The 13,966-nt window shown below is 41.7% G+C and overlaps 1 protein-coding gene across 14 annotated transcripts in view; it reads left to right on the forward strand.

The window, feature by feature from the left end:
• The window catches only part of DNAJC6 (DnaJ heat shock protein family (Hsp40) member C6), a 144,998-nt gene that overhangs the window by 76,484 nt on the left and 54,548 nt on the right, over nucleotides 1-13,966 (forward strand). For 5 of the 14 annotated variants that reach the window (XM_028513908.2, XM_036026224.1, XM_036026225.1 and 2 more), the window contains exon 2: nucleotides 6,543-6,603. The exons of 7 other annotated variants lie outside the window; for them this stretch is intronic. The gene's annotated coding sequence lies outside the window, so the exon portion shown is untranslated. Of the gene's footprint in view, nucleotides 1-6,542; nucleotides 6,604-12,173; nucleotides 12,225-13,966 lie in introns of all 14 variants that reach the window. 2 more of the 14 variants (XM_036026226.1, XM_036026229.1) reach the window with 1 other exon arrangement.

Consider the following 13,966-nt stretch of genomic DNA (forward strand, 5'->3'; position numbering starts at 1 on the left):
AGCCTTCATTTATTCCTTCATTTTGCGACTGAACTCGGTCATTTCTGTGAGCATCCTGATTACCAGCGTTTCGAACTCTGCATCTGACAGGTTGTCTATCTCTTCATTGCTTAGTTGTATTTTTTCCAGAGTTTTGATCTGTTCTTTCATTTGGGCCATATTTTTTTGTCTTGGGGCACCTGTTATGTTATAAGAGGGTGGAACCTTTGATGTTCACCAGGGCAGGGCAACCCCCTTTGCTTTGCTGTGGTGCTGTCTGTGGGGGAGGGGTCAGAGAGGGAACAATGCCACTTGCTTGCTCAGCTCTCACCCCACTTTCTGTCACTTCCCTTGCTTCCCACAAGCCAATTGTGCCCTTTCAGGTGCTGATTCCCAGGTGGGTGAGTTTGTGTATGTTTTAGGATTTTGTGGGCCTCTCCAATGAACTCTCCTGTGAGGCTGGGAGTCTCTCCTACCTTCGCAATTCCCACAGAATTTTACAGCCTGAGGTTTTTAGTCTTTAGTTTCCTGGTCAACCAGCCCCTGCCTCAGCCAGGTGGTCCTCTGCCTGGCTGTGAGTCCTCTCCACCTGTCTTCCCATCTCCACCCAGATTCCCATCTCTGCACCTCCTACTATTCTGGGTGAATGTTTCTGCCTTAACTCCTTGGTTGTCAGAGTTCCATGAAATTTGATTTTCTGGTAGTTCTAGTTGTTTTTTGTTTTTAAATTGGTTGTTATCCTTTTGGTTGTGTGAGGAAGTGAAGCATTGGAACTCCCTCCCATGCATTAAATATTTAATATGCATTATCTTACTTAATTCTCAGAAGAATCCTAGGTGACAAGTATTATTATTAATCCCTAGTTTTACAGATCAAGTTTTCCAGAGAGGTGAAGTAACTTCCCTAAGGTCACATAGCAAATACATGATGACACTGCCACTCATTTATCTGGGTGCCCTGGTGTCCTGAGGTCATTGCCTTCTCTACTTTGATGCCATACAAATCCAAGTTGCTCAGTAACACTTTATAAAGCACTCTCATGTCATGTAATAATCAGACACTTTTAAATATAACCTGAGCAGGAAGTGTTGTTTTTAATAGGTTATGAGCCCCAAGTCAAAGGGCTGGATCTTACATCCTGTTTGCTAACTCTGAGCTCAGATCAGAAAAAAATATACGGTGACTAAACTGGGAAAGGGTGTTGTCCTTGTGCTACACCTTGCTGTCAGCTGTGCTCCTTGGAATATTTTCTTTTGCATGAGGAAACGGGGGTGTGGAGATATCAAAGGACTTATTACATGTGGTAGAGTCGGGATTTGACTCCATGTTAGTCTGATGCGAAATTGGAAATCTTAGTTTGCCTACTGCCTCATGTTCATTATTTTCCTCAGCCTGAACTCTGTTTCCTCATGTTCTGCAGTCTCTCAGGATATCCTTAGACCTGGTGCCAGGCCTATGTTTGCCAGCCTTGCTGTGCCTGATTAGAGATTGTAGGCTCTGATTGATCACAGATCTTTCTAGACCCTGATTTAATGATAGCCTTGCTTTTTGACATTTGGGTTTTTTTTCTTTTTATAAGTATGATAAATGGGTTATACATTACAAATATTAACCACATGGCATTCTGTGAGGAGACCATATCTCTATGGTCAAGTCCCTTTCCCAATCCCAAATCAGGATATATAGACCACAGGAGATTTCAGAATAACAAATACTTGGCAGACTGTGGGGTGGTGACAGGGGCTGCTTTAGAGGTGGTGGGAGGGGACACCTTTCAGAATAGGTAGCATTTATAGTAGGGGGTTTGGGAGAATGAGAAAGAATCAATCATGAAAAGAGCCTGGAAGAGGTTTCTAATAGAAGGAATAACAAAAACAAATGTCCTGAGTGGGGAAAATGGAGAACAGGCAAGAAGTATCAGCCTTGAGCCTTATATATCTTAGCGTCTGTTTGTTACAGAAGGGGCGACAGAGCTCATTGTGAGTGGTTCCCCCTCCCCATGCCCAGTGGAGAATTAGTGGTTATTTTTGGACAAGCCTCAGTGATGCCTTCCTGCTTGTCAAATTCTCCCTTGCTTAGGTATATTTGGAAGAAAGAGCAACAATGTCCTTGATGAATCATTGTTATCTTTTGCTTCACTAAACTCACCTTTGAAAGTGGTCACATTGATGATGTTCCTTTCAGAATTCTTTTGAGATACCCCAAGGACTTTGAAACTGAGAAAGGAGCAATGTTTTTGATATTAGCAGTGGTTTATAAAAATATTCAGCTTACCATTTCCTCTTAAAATTCATTTAAGCACTAAAGGGTTAGAAATAAGATGACTATATCAGCCTCAAACCTGGAATTGATAGAAAATTGGAGGCTGCTCAAAGGCTGTTCTGTGGGCAGAGAGGCTGAGCTGCTCTGAGAACAATGGCAGATTCTTTTATTTACAGTGACTGGAGCCTCACAGATGTGCATCAACTGGCAGCAGCCCATCAGTCACTAGCAGATTTGCACATGGTTCCCATTTGGGAACCTGGGTTCTTAATCTGATGTTAATTCAGCCATTCATTTTAAAGTTTATAACACACATACCAAGATGTTCTTTTTTAAAAAAGCAAGCAAAAGAACACAAGTCCAGTAATTAATTGTGGCGACGTGATAGTACATTCTGGGCTTATTCATTATTTGCCCAGGCTCAGCAGAGATCTTTTTGATGTACTTCCAATAAAAATAAAAATAACAGCTTGGTGAAATAAATGGGCTCTTCGGTGGAGAACTGGAGCCCTAAGAAGAGCTTATCTTCTAATTGCATTGCTCTTTAGCATTGACCACGAACACAAACCTTCAATGCCTTATTTTTAGATTACAGAGTACTTCCATAACATCACTTTACTTCACTTTACAACTGCTGTATGAGTTTAATTATCTTCATTTTATGATTGAGGAGACTGAGGCTTAAGAGGGCTAAGTGACTTGCCCAAGGTCACAACAAAACCAGCAGGTAACAGAATTAGGGCTCCAACCCAGATGTTGTGCTTACAGATATAACTCCTGAAAAACACAGTAGCTTTAAAGTCTTAAAGAAACATCAGTGCCATCTTTAAGACAATGTCTTACAGATTGGGTATTGTTTTAAACATTTTAAGGAAATAACTGCAAATTCTGTTGCATACTAACCCTAAATGCTTTCTACAATGTCCCTGAGTCCAGAATTCCTCAAGACTATTTGACTTTCCCTCAAGTTTTACTCTTTAACATTACCTTTTGTTTGGTTATATCACATGGAATGCAGAGCCTAGAGAATCATTATTAAGGATTTTAGGTTGTTTGCATGACCCTTTTAAAGAAGAAGCATAGAGGGTACAGCCACTATAGAAAACAGTATGGAGATTCTTTAAAAAATTGAAAATAAAGCTACCGTCTGACCTAGCAATTCCACTTCTGGGCACTAATCTAAAGAAATCCAAAGCACTAATTTGAAAAGATATATGCACCCTTATGTTCATTGCAGCATTATTTACAATAACCAAGATATCTGGTTATGGAAGCAACCTAAGTGTCCACTGATAGATGAATGAATAAAGATGTGGGTCCTGGCCGGTGTGGCTCAGTTGGTTGAAGTGTCGTCCCATAAACTGAAAGGTGATGGGTTTGATTCCCAGTCGGAGCACAGGCCTAGGTTGCGGGTTTGGTCCCCTGTTGGGGCATGTGCGGGAGGCAACTGATTGATGTTTCTCTCTCACATCAATGTTTCTCTCCCTCTCTCTCTGCTTCTCTTCCCATCGCTCTAGATTCAATAATCATGTCCTCAGGTGAGGATTAAAAAAAGGAAGAAGAAAAAGCTGTGGTCCATATATACAATGGATATTACTCAACCATAAAAAAGAATGAAATCTTACCATCTCCAGCAATGGATATGGACCTAGAGGGTATTTTGTTAGATGAAATAAGTTAGATGAGAAAGACAAATACTGTATGATTTTACATATATGTGGAATTTATTTATTTATTTTAAAGATTTTTATTTATTTTTAGAGAGGGAAAGGGAGGGAGAAAGAGAAGGAGAGAAATACCTCTGTGTGGTTGCCTCTCACGTGGCCCCTACTGGGGACCTGGTCCGCAACCCTGGCATGTGCCCTGACTGGGAATTGAACTGGCGGCCTTTGGGTTCACAGGCCGGTGCTCACTCCACTGAGTCACATCAGCCAGGGCCTATATGTGGAATTTAAAAATCAAAATAAATGAACAAACAAAAGAGAAACACATTTGTAGACACAGGGAACATTTTGATGGTTGCCAGATGGGCAAGGGCTGGTAGATGGGTGAAAAAGATGAAGTGATTAGAAATACAAATTTCTAGTTACAAAAATAATCTCAAGATATAAAGTGCAGCATAGGGAATATAGTGAATAATGTAACGATTATGCATGGTGTCAGATGGAGTAGCAGACTTATGGAGTAATTACTTCATAAATTACATAAATGTGTACTCATTGTGTTGTATACCTGAAACTAATAAGATATTGTATGTCAGCTATAATTGAAAAGTAAAATTTAAAAAGAAGCATAGATATGAATAGAAATAAATAAAAAATCTATTTCATAAAGTAATCTAGGCTTCAGCCACGTCTGTTTGATTCACTGATTATAAGAAATTATTCTGAAGATATATTTTTTATTTCTTGAACTAGATCATTGAGGACAAGATGGCAGTTTTGTTGTTAGGTTAATTTCACTCTCCCTGCTTTAGGAGAGGGCCATGACAAAACCATATCAAAATAAAAAGAAGACTCCCAAGAGATTATACTTGCAAGATTTTGCAGGCAGACATGAGCACTGCAAGTATAAGATGTAATCATGTTCAACACAAGAACGAGGAGAACATAAATTACAAACAACCCTTAACCTGACAGCCTCTGGCAAGATGGTAAATAATGTGATGCCTTGTAGAATGGCTTTCCTTAGGATAAGGCACAAAATGTAATGCATGTAACACATGGAGAATTGCTGCTGGAGAGAAGGCAACACGAATCCTCAAGACAGCTAAGGAAACCTAGGAACCTAAGAAAGCATGTGCAAAGTTCTAGAGAAAGCGAGAACATGGGCTGTTGGGAGAACTCCCTGTGGTTCCCCAAGACAGGAACAAAAAGCTCCAGGACAGGGAGGCACACAGGAGGTGAGGCTGTAGAGGTAAGCAGCCCCCAGGTAATTCAAGGCTTTGAAAACCCAGTTACCTGGAGTCCCTGAAAGTTTCTAAGAAGGAGAGTGATCAGATTAAGTTTGCACTTTAACAACATCCCTTTGAAGCAGAAGAGAAGGATGGTAGGCTGGCAGTAGGGAGATCAGTTTGCAGGACAGTTAGGAGGCTGGAGGTGCAAGTGGCCTGAACTAAGGTGCTAACTAGCAGTGGGTGTGAGAAAGGTGGGATGGATTTGGTGTTTGCCTGTACGAACTGCAGGAGGAGACAGGTGGTGCTCAGACCCATTCTTACCCCAGCCTCTTCTATCATAAAACCTTTGTTGCCACTCAGGTACCAGGTTCTTTCCTAGTAGCCACTCCCACCCCAGGTTGCTAATGCTTTGGGGACATTTTTATTCAAAGAACTTTGTGGGCAAATGTTTGCCTTTTTGTGTATGTTCATATCTCTTTATGCAAGGACATTTTATTCTAGTCCAGAAGGAAACAATTGTGTTAGTGGCTAACCAGAAGTATAGTGGTTCAGCTTCTTCAAATCAGAAGGGGACAGACCTTCTAATGTGTTTAACATATAAACACCAAAAATGTCTGTGTGTGCTGCTTTCAGTATGATAGTGAAAGTGGTAAGAATGACTATAATTAAAATTTAAAGGCCTGTTCTATATAGCTTGAGGCTCCCTATCACCTTCAAGGTAAAATTTGAGCATCAAATTTTACCTTGCGTGGAGTAGCATGCAAGCATTCCATGATTGGTTCCCACCTACCCCACACCCTTTGCTCAACTAGTCCGTGAGGTATCACTGACTAGTTTATAGTTCAGAATTTAAGGTCAAAATCAGCCATATTTATTGAACCAGACACTTTGGAAAGAACAGTGCCCACAACAAACCATATGTGTCCTTTCACAGAGCTTCTTTTCTAGTAGGTAGAGACAATAAAATTCAGTTTTAAAAAATATCATGGGGAAAAATAAACTAGAATAAGGAGATGCAGGAGTGGGGGGAGCTACTTTATATAGGGTGATCTAGAAAGCGTCTCTGAAAAAGAAACATTTAAGCAGACTTGTGTAGGAAGTTGGAAAACCCCCCCAGCCATGTTGGTATCTGGGAGAGTGGGATAGTGAGTGCTAAGGCCTTGGGGCAGGAATGCATTGCATACAGGAGTGATGTGGCTGCAGAGAAGAGGCAGGGAAGGAGAGGCAGGAGATAAGGCCGAAGATGCATGCAGAGCACAACTCTTGTGGCGCCTTGTAGGCCATAATAAGAACTTTGATTTTTACTCTAAGTGGGATGGGAAGCCATTGGAAGATTTTAAGCAGAAGAGTAACATGATTTGCCTTATTTCTTAAAAGGATACTTTTGTTGCTCTCTATCTAACAGATTGCAGGGAGACAAGGGTGGAGGTGACGACACCAATTAAGAGGCTACTGCAGTAATTCAGGTGAGAAATGACAGTGACTTAGATCTATGGTCGGAAGTACTATAGGTAGTGAGAAAAGGTGGATTGTATTTATCCATGTGTATATATAAAATATATACATTATATATTATGATATATCATTTATAAACTATGCAAATATATATAGCTTTCTAATTTCAAATACACACACATGTATATGAGGGAGAAACAGCATAAATAGAAAGTAGAAACCTATGTCCCTGTCACCTAGCTTCAACAATTATCTACTCATGACCAATCACATTTCATCTGTACCTGCCCCTCTGGATTATTGTGAAGTAAATCCCAGCCATAAATTAATTCATTCTGAGATATTCAGTGTGTCTCTGAAATGTAAGGTTTCCTCCTAAAAACGTTATCACAATATCTTCATCACATCTACAATATTAATATTTTTTTAAAGATTATTTATTTATTTATTTTTAGAGAGGGAAGGGAGAGAGAAACATCAATGTACGGTTGTTGGGGGCCATGGCCTGCAACCCAGGTATGTGGCCTGACTGGGAATCGAACCTGTGACACTTTGGTTCTCAGCCCGCGCTCAATCCACTGAGCTATGCCAGCCAGGGCACATCTACAATATTAATAGTAGTTTCTTTGTGTAATGAAATATCCACTTTGTTAAAAACTTCCCAGTTCTTTTAACTGAGAGTCTTAATTTTTTCTGATTAGAGTTTGTTTGAACAAGGATCTGAATCATGCTCATGCATTGGCATTGGGTGATGTTTCTTAATTCTCTTTATCTTCTAAAGTTTCCCTTTCATCTCTTTTTTGTCCCCTTGCAATTTCTTTGTTGAAAATCGGGTTATTTGCACTGTAAATTCCCCCAACATCTGGATTTTGCTGAAAGCATGCCTGTGGTGGCACTTAACTTATTTCTTCTCTCTGTCCCCTGTGTTGCCTGGTAAGTAGACCTGGAGGCTTGATCAGATTTTGGTTCAGATTAGATTTTTGCAAGACTGCTTCGTAGATTGTGTTTTATATTTCCATTGAGGGAACATGATGCATGTTCTGCTTTTGTGATCACTGCCTAATTTCATTATTTTATTTTGAGTTGCAAAGGCAGGAAAAGACTTGCTTTTTCCCCCTTATCAAGGAAAAAAAACCTCAGAGACACACATAAAACAAACAAACAAACAAAATAGAAACAGACTTATAGATACAGACAGACTGACAGCTGTGAGAAGGGAAAGGTGGCGCAGGGCTGAGTGAAAAGGGTGAAGGGACTGAGCAAAAAAAAAAAAACAGGACACAACTCATAGACAAAGACAACGGTTTTCTTCTCTTTTTAAATTTATTTTTTATTGATTATGCTATTACAGTTGTCCTGATTTTTCCCCTTTTGCCCCAACTCCCGCAGGCCATCCCCAAACCATTGTTCATCTTTGTGGGTCATGCATATAAGTTCTTTGGCTACCCCATTTCCTACACTGTGCTTTACATCCCCATGGCTATTCTGTAACTACCTATTTGTACTTCTTAATCCCCTCACCTCTTCACATTCCTTGACATCCCCTCCCATCTGGCAGCCATCAAAATGCTCTTCGTATCCATGATTCTGTCTCTGTTCTTTTTGGCTTAGTTTGTTTGTTAGATTCAGTTGTTGATAGATATGTATGTATTGCCATTTTATTGCTCATAAGTTTTACCTTTTTTAAAATAAGTCCCTTTACCTTTTCATACAATAATGGTTTGGTGATGATGAACTCCTTTGGTTTTTCTTGTCTGGGATGCACTTTATCTGTTCTTTGATTATAGGTGATATCTTTGGTGGGTAGAACAATCTTGGGTGTAGGTCCCTGCTTTTCATGAATTAGAGTATTTCTTGTAAATCCCTTCTATCCTGCAAAGTTTCTTTTGAGAAATAAGCTGACAGTCTTATGGGGATGCCTCTGTAGGTAACTAACTGCTTATCTCTTGCTGCATTTAAGATTCTCTTTTTAACCTTTGGTATTTTAATTATGATTTGTCTTGGAGTGCGCCTCTTTGTTTGGGACTCTCTGTGCTTCCTGGGCTTGCATGTCTATTTCCTTCACCAAATTAGGGAGGTTTTCTATCATTGTTTTTTCAAATGGATTTCAAATTTCTTGCTCTTCCTCTTCTCCTTCTGGTACCCCTATAATGTAAATGTTGGACCTGTTGAAGCTGTCCCACAGGCTGCTTACAACTATCCTTGTTTTTTCAGATTCTTTTTTCTTCTTGTTGTTCTGATTGGTTGTTTTTTGCTTCCTTATGTTCGATATCATTGATTTTATTCTTGGCCTCATCCACTGTACTGTTGTTTTCCTGTAAATTGTTCATTATTTCAATTAGTGTATCTGTTGTTTCTTACTGGATCTTTTTCATGCTGCTGAGATCCTCATTAAATTCCTTAAGCATCCTGTAACCACTGCATCTGATAGATTGCTTTCCTCCATTTTGTTTAGTTCTTTTTCTGGAGTTTTGATCTGTTCTTTCATTTGGGCTATATTTCTTTGTCTTTTATTTTGGCAGCCTCTTTGTGTTTGTTTCTATGTATTAGGTAGAGCTGCTATGACTTCCTGTCTTGGTATCCTGGCCTAATGTAGCAGGTGTCCTGTGGGGTCTAGTGGCACAGCCTCCCCTATTACCCAAGCTGGGTACTCAAGCTGTGCCCTCTGTGTGGACTGAGTATGCCCTCCTCCTATAGTTGAGCCTTGCTTTCTGTTGACAGATTATTGAGAGAGACTTATCCCAACCAGTCAGCTGCAAGGACTGGCTGTGACCACTGACCACCAACCTCGGCCCTCTGTGGAGGATCCACTGTTCAGGGACATGGTGGGAGTGCTCCAGTGTAGTCTGTATCTGTTCACTGGGGGTGCAGGCTCTGGGATTTCCCAGGTGGTGCAGGCCAAGGTCTGTCCCCACCTGTGTCCTGCCTTGGGCCACCCTGCATGATCTGTAAAGCAATTTGAGATGTGTGCTACTTGTGCTCAGTTTGGAGACTCCCAGCAAAGCCAAAATGTGAATCTAGTCTGGCGTCTGCTAGAGCCAGGTCTGCATCCACTTAACAAGTCATATGGGGGTTCAGGGGTCACTGAGGCCGACTGTGCCTTGTTTGATAGGATTTTGGAAATTGTGAAGCATGAGCCAAGACCTGCCATTCATATGGAAAAGTCAAGGTTAACAGTTTGGGTGGGGCCCCAAGTTGAGTGAGACAGAGCCTCAGGGGATCTCTGGGCGAGACCTACAGTGTTAGCCAGATTGATGGAGTCTCAGATATGGCACTAACCTGCTGGCTCTGTGGGCTCAGAGAGGGACAATGGCCTCTGCCCAGCTTTCTATCTGAGAGAAAACTGGTCCTTTTCAGTGGATAGAGTTAGAAGCAAATTTTTTAAAAGACAAAATATATCATGGATTTATAATGATACTTCCAACTAATATTCAGGAACATTTTTTTAAAACTTATTTCATCAATCTTTTACACCAGTATCTTATATCTAGAGCTCCTTCCTCCCATGCCAAGAATCCTGGTTTTTAGTTACACCAGTGTAGTTACTGGTTTGCTTTGTGCCGTAATACACAGTCACAGAATATCAGTACCAACACTAGCACCAAAACAGTTTAAGGTTGTAGGGTTGGTTGAGTTTTTTGGTCTGGATATATTTCTGCTTAAGACAGTTACTTTGTGCCTTAAAGTCCCTTGAGGTAATTCTTCAGTGTGGCTATGTCATCAGTTTGATACTTAGCTGGATTCATTTGCCTCTCAGTTTGTATGGGTTGCTTTTCAAGTTGTGCTTGTAGTTATGTAGAGTATTTACATAGTTCCAAGTTCAGTGCTATAAAATAAGTTGTATTAGAAGAAATCCAGCTCCTGTCCCTGCCTCTGTGTCCCATTGGTAGTTTTATATGTTTTTCCCCCATGTCCATCCTTTCCATCTTAGATAAGCAGGAGTTCTATACACATGTTAGATTCTGGATAAAATTTGAAGGGAGCCCAGACAAATATTTCCCAAAAGTGAGTGTGTGGTTTGAGAATAGGGTTAAGATCGATACCCTGGGGTATGGCTCGATCAGCTGATGGAATGGAACCTCCTGGCCCTGAATGCCCTTGGGCACTCGTCGGTCTTGGGTAGCCTCACTGCTCCTTGCAGACTCTGTCTGAATTGCCTTGCCCTCAGGTGCTCTTCTCTGTGTTACAGTGATATCCTGTACATAACAACATGGCCCTTCCCATGTGGTAAATATTCTTTGTTTATGCTTCTCCAGTCAGTAGACTATGAGTAGTTTGAGGGCTGGGGTGGTGCTTTCTTCTGTGTTCCTACCACCTAGCACAAAGCTTATTACTGAGTAGCTGTTCAGCATACCCACCAGTAAATTACTAGGCCAGGTTCTTTCATACGTATTTATCTCTGGTCTTCAGCATAACCCCACAAGGTAGATGTTGTTCATATATTTTGCAGATGGAGAAACTGAGGCACAGAAAGGTTGAGGCAGCTTGTCTAAAGATAACAGCTAGTGAATTGTTGAGCTGGAGTTTTGACCCAGGTCTGATGCCAAAGGCACACAGCCCCAAATGTTTTCTCCTGGTGTAGTCTTTTAACAAGAGGTGTGGGAGACCATCCACAGTGCCTTTATTAATTGTGTGGCCTCAGAAAGTGAGGAGGCCTCTCTATTTGTGTTTCCACATTTACAAAATATAAGCTAGTCATAGTATGTACCTTGTAGGATTGTGAAGCATTTAGAACAATGCCTGGCACATAGTAGGTACTCAAATGTTAGCTGATTGCTTATTTTATTATTTATTTATTTTTAAAATTATTTTTGTTTTTATTTTTATGCTCACCCAAGGATATGCTTTTTGATTTCAAAGAGAGGGGAAGGAAGGGAGAGACAGAGGGAGAGTAACATCGATGTGAAAGATAAACATCAATTGGTTGCCTCTGGAATGTGCCCCAACTGGGGACTGAACCTGCAACCTAGATGTGTGTCCCGACCAGAAATCAAACCCATGACTTGCAGTTTACAGGACAATGCTGAAACCAACTGACCCACTCCAGCCAGGGCATTTGCTGTCTTTAGTAGCAGAATACTAGAACACTCTTACTATCAGTGTCCACAGCTCTGTGTTCTGCACCGTGTGTACAGTGCTATCTAACCCTCCCAGCTCGCCTTCTGGGAGCATACTTTGAATCATAAAGGCAAGATGCAGATGTTTAAAGGTTATAAAAATGGGCAACTGGTGAATGGAGAGTGGTCATTCAATTTGAGAGTGGTGCCAAGGTCGGTGACAGAGGACAGAAGGAGTTTGCAGCTGACCAACCTGTTATATACCAGCCCTCAGCAGGGCTTCCCAGACAGAAATAGAAAACAGAAGCCTTAGTGGTGACTTGAATGCTTTTGTTTGACTGATGCTACCCTTAGTGGCACTTAAAATGTCATGTCCAATTTGGTGGGACTCCTCCCCATACCTTGCCCTGTAGCAGATTGCATACATCAAAGTTTAATTCACATTTTATAGAGTCTGCGAATCATGAATCACCTGGTGTTGAGGGACCTTGGAGAATAGCTAATGCCACCTTCTCATTTTACAGAGGAAGAGACTTGACCCAGAGAGGTAAAGCCATCTGCTTAAGGGCACACAGGTATTTGGAACATAAACTTTTTTGGTTTCTCTCATGGATCAGATAATGGAAATTCCCTAATGCCTGGACTCATGCCTGGGAGGCAGTGGACAGCAGTGAGAAAGTGCAAAGGGAAGAGGCACTTGTGCTGCCCCCACGTCTGTGAAGAGCACAGTGACAGTGGCTGCTGCCCGAAGAGCTGGGTGCCCCCAGGGCATAGCCATTTCTGCTGCCTCATTATATGGGGTTAGGTCTCCTTGCAGGTATTTCAGGTCCATCCACCCACGCACATGCTATTGATGATCACACTGAGACTTCTACTCTTCCCTCTGTCAAATGGGAAATAAAGAATGTGATAGTGAAGGGGCATAGGATTTAGAGCCAGGCAGACCTGGTTCATGTTCCAACCTGCTGTTTCTTAGATATGTGACCTTTCCAGAGTTATTTAACTTTCATGAGCCTCAATTTCCTCCTCTGTAAAATGACCATCGTGATTTCCTTTACATGATATCCACCATTTTACTCTCTGGTTGTTGTAAGGATTAAATATGATAGCATGCGTGAAGCACCTGACAGGTAAAAAGTGCTCTGTAAATGGTAGCTCCTCCCTCTCACTCTCCCCCACCCCTGGCCCATCTTCATTTAAGATCACTTATTCTCAGTGAGGCGGTATGGCATAGGGTTGGGTCTGTGTTGTTACACTTCCATGTTTATCAGAAGCTCCTGAAGGGGTGATGAAAGATGTGGGCTTTGGGCCCCACCCTCAGATATTCTGATTCAGAAAAAATATGGAACTCTGTATTTTTCAACAGCATCCCAAGCTATTTTGATCCTGAGGTCTTGGCATCTCTGCATTCTGGAGTCAGGCTTGGCATTGAATCCTAAGAACCTCTTATACCACTGCTTGCTGGGCTTCTTAGTTGGACAGATTATGTAACCTCTCTGAGCCTTTTTGTGGCATCTGTAAAGTGGGACCAGCTTAGCCTTATTTGCAGGGTCCTTGCAAGGGTGACATGAAGTGGTACATGTGAAGCGTCTTGCTTGGACCTGGCACAGGGGATCCCAGTGAAAATTTCCCCCGGAGCTACTGCAATTTGCTTGTCCAGTTATGCTACATACAGACAGATGTGTTTAAGGGGCTGAGTGTGTACTGAGATCAGACACCAAAGGGCCAGAGCGCCCTTTTCAGTATGTACAAAGGTTCTGTAAAAGCTAGTTGAAACCCTGTTTCCTCCTTTTAAAGCAGGAAACCAAATCTAAAATGCATCTGCCAGCCTACTTTCATACCATTCTTCGGGTTTTGCAGAGGACACGTTACTCATGAAGGAAGGCCACCTGCTTTCAGCCTCTCATGCTGTCCCTCCTTTACCAAGACCTTTCTGTGGTTGTGCCCAGCTTTGAAATCTCAGAGCCTATGAGCTCTGATCTTGTTATCTGGGATCCAAAAGGCACCAGGGGAGACCAGACAGTGCTAATGCCTTATGAGCTCTGGCACACATAGCCTTGTCAAAGAAGGCTATGACCCTGGGTTTATCAGCACTAATACGCTTTTATTACCTTAAAGGGACTTGACAATGGGCAGGTGTGCAAAGTCTGTAGCATGGTTTCTACATGCTAGAAAGGGAAGATGGAGAGCATATTCGCAGGCTGGTTCAAGCTCTTGCCCCTTTCTTCTCCTGTGCTTAGTTGCCATCAGTGAAATGGTTACGCATGTGGCTGGTGGACGTGAGAATCTAAGTCAGAGCAGCAGCTGCTAACCCTAA

Source organism: Phyllostomus discolor, chromosome 5 (genome assembly GCF_004126475.2).
Source record: "Phyllostomus discolor isolate MPI-MPIP mPhyDis1 chromosome 5, mPhyDis1.pri.v3, whole genome shotgun sequence".
NCBI classification, from domain to species: domain Eukaryota; kingdom Metazoa; phylum Chordata; class Mammalia; order Chiroptera; family Phyllostomidae; genus Phyllostomus; species Phyllostomus discolor.